The sequence below is a fragment of the Eptesicus fuscus genome, chromosome 13, assembly GCF_027574615.1.
Source record: "Eptesicus fuscus isolate TK198812 chromosome 13, DD_ASM_mEF_20220401, whole genome shotgun sequence".
Lineage (NCBI taxonomy): Eukaryota > Metazoa > Chordata > Mammalia > Chiroptera > Vespertilionidae > Eptesicus > Eptesicus fuscus.
The window spans coordinates 15,750,102-15,752,492 of record NC_072485.1 but is presented as its reverse complement, the minus strand read 5'-3'; the positions used below and the strand labels follow the sequence as shown (position 1 = coordinate 15,752,492).

The window sequence follows — 2,391 nt, the reverse complement described above, 5'->3', positions numbered from 1 at the left end:
GGTGGGATGGAAAAGGTGGGACCTGAAGGGGAACTGCCTTAATGTTACCTTATCAATAATGCATTTCATAATACCTCATCCTCTCGTGGGGGCCTCAAGAAATTCTTTTCCCTGGGACACCCCAAGAGGCCTACTTCCACTGGCAACAGGTGGGGACACAGAGAACATCTCACTAATAATAATCTTACTTTCTCAGGAGGCAGTGAGAACTAAATGCTGGGATTTGGGAGAAGAAACTAGAAAAACATCGTCCTCCTGCCCCCAACCACTACCAGTCACTTCAATTGGGGTTAAAACACAGTGAGATAAGCATGTGACTCAAAATGCTCAGTTAAAGAGATATGTCTTTTTTCCCAGTAAAAGAAATGGAGCTCCAAGTCCCACTCAAGTCCCATGCACAAGGGGCATCCCAATGACCAAATCCGTATGGAAGTGCTCTCCAGGATCTCCCTGGACAATGAGGTGCTTGAGAGGTCAGGGCACGGCTGTCCCCTGGGGGGAGACTAAGTAACTCCAGGTCTTCAGTCAGAATATCTGGCCAGCTGTGTTTTCATGTTGCCCATTTTCACAGTATTGGCGACCATCAGTGGGACTTAGAAACAAAGGGAGTGAGAGTCCAAGGAAGTGGCTGCAATTGTAGCATCAGGGGCTCCTCCTGCAAAGGGCTTTCATACCCATCCTGATAAAGCGAGTGAAGGTATTTTTTGGCTTCCTCAATTTCCCTCCCCATGTGCCTCATCCATATATGTCCCTCTGTCTAGGGTCTTCAATACTCCTCCCCTTTCCCTTCACTAAAATCTTTCAGAAAAAAATGGGTCACTCATTCACACTGGCATGTAAATCACTGATTCCACTTTTTTTTTTTTCTCTCTCTCTTTTTTTTTCTTCTAGATGTTTCCTGCATGGTTTGTCTCCTCAGTCATTGTCCACAGGACTCTGAGAAGTTGTAGGAATACGCAGGCGCAGACTCAAGGCCCGGCTTTCTCTCCAACGTTGTGGAAAGGGACTGTACATCACGGGGCAGAGCCCTATGCTCCCCTACACCACCTGGACAAAGCCCGGGGCTGATTCCACTTTAAAGTGTTGGCCCTTCCAAAGGGCCATTGCTTTAAACAGGCCTAAACACCTACATGTGGTTCTCAGCCTTGGCATGCGTCAGCACCACTGGTGGTACACTGATAAATATGGAAGCCCAGGCCCCGCTCAAACTCTGTACTGTTGAAAAGCTCCACAGGTGATTCTCATGCACAACCAGGGCTGAAAACCATTCCTAGTTTAAGTGAGAGGTTCTCAGTGTGTGGTCCCTGGGCCAGCAGCATTGGTATTGCCTGGGAACTGAGGAATGCAAATTTGGGGGCCTGAATCAGACCTCCTGAATCAGAATCTCTGAGGTGGGGCCAAACAACCTGTTTTATTAAGTTTTCCAGATGATTCTATTGCACACTAAAGTTTAAGCTTTAAGCAAAAGGAGCATGGTCTAACTGGGACATTTTGGTCAGGAGGTGTATAAATGTGGATGGAGGACAGGGGAGCCCTCTGAAACCTCACTCCCTAAATGGCTGGCTAGTCTGCATAATAAAGCTATCTCTGCTAAATTGTGGGTCAACTGAGGCTGTCTCAGACTCACAGACCATCAGCAGTGTTAGAACTTTTTGTCCTAGTAGGAAGGACAGATTTACTTAAGGTGCCCACAACATACATATGGTTGGTGGTATTGATTGGTGGTGGTTATGCTGGTGGCCATAACTCCCCTCTTCCTTCCTCTTCTGCCCCCAAGCCACAGACCACAGTGAGGCTGGTGGACAGGGCAGAGGCAGAGAATAAGGGTGTTGTAGGGGAAGAAATTTGATTTGTTAAGCTAAATTGGACTAAATTAGAGGCCATGGAACTCTTCTGCAAAGTATTTCTTTAATTTTATAAATTAAATTTATTTTGGCAACATTTGTTAATAACAACAACATATAAGTTTGAGTGCATCTATAATAATAAAAGCATTATATGCTAATTACACCAGATGTCCTTATGGACGTCTTTCCTGACGACCTTCTGGACGAAGCCAGGGCTGCAAGGGAAGCCCGGGTCCCCGGTGCCAGAGGGAAGCAGTGCTGGCATCTGGGGGAAGGAAGGCCTACTCTTGCACAAATTTCTTGCATTGGGCCTCTAATCCTACCTAATAAAAGAGTAATATGCAAATTAACCATCACCCCACTACACCCACAAGCCACGCCCACCAGCCTCACCCACCAGCCAATCAGAGTGAGTATGCAAATTAACCCCAACCAAGATGGCTGCCACCACAGAGAGCAGGAGGGAAGCTTGGGTTTCCCTGGCAATGGAGGAAGCCAAGCTTTCCACACACCCTGGCTGGCCTATGCCTCCACTCAAGGATAC

At 47.1% G+C, this 2,391-nt stretch overlaps 1 pseudogene; it reads right to left on the bottom strand.

Moving 5' to 3' along the window:
- Nucleotides 1–889: 889 nt before the first annotated feature.
- LOC114229198 (small nucleolar RNA SNORA73 family) lies at nt 890–1,079 on the bottom strand (annotated as a pseudogene).
- Nucleotides 1,080–2,391: the final 1,312 nt, after the last annotated feature.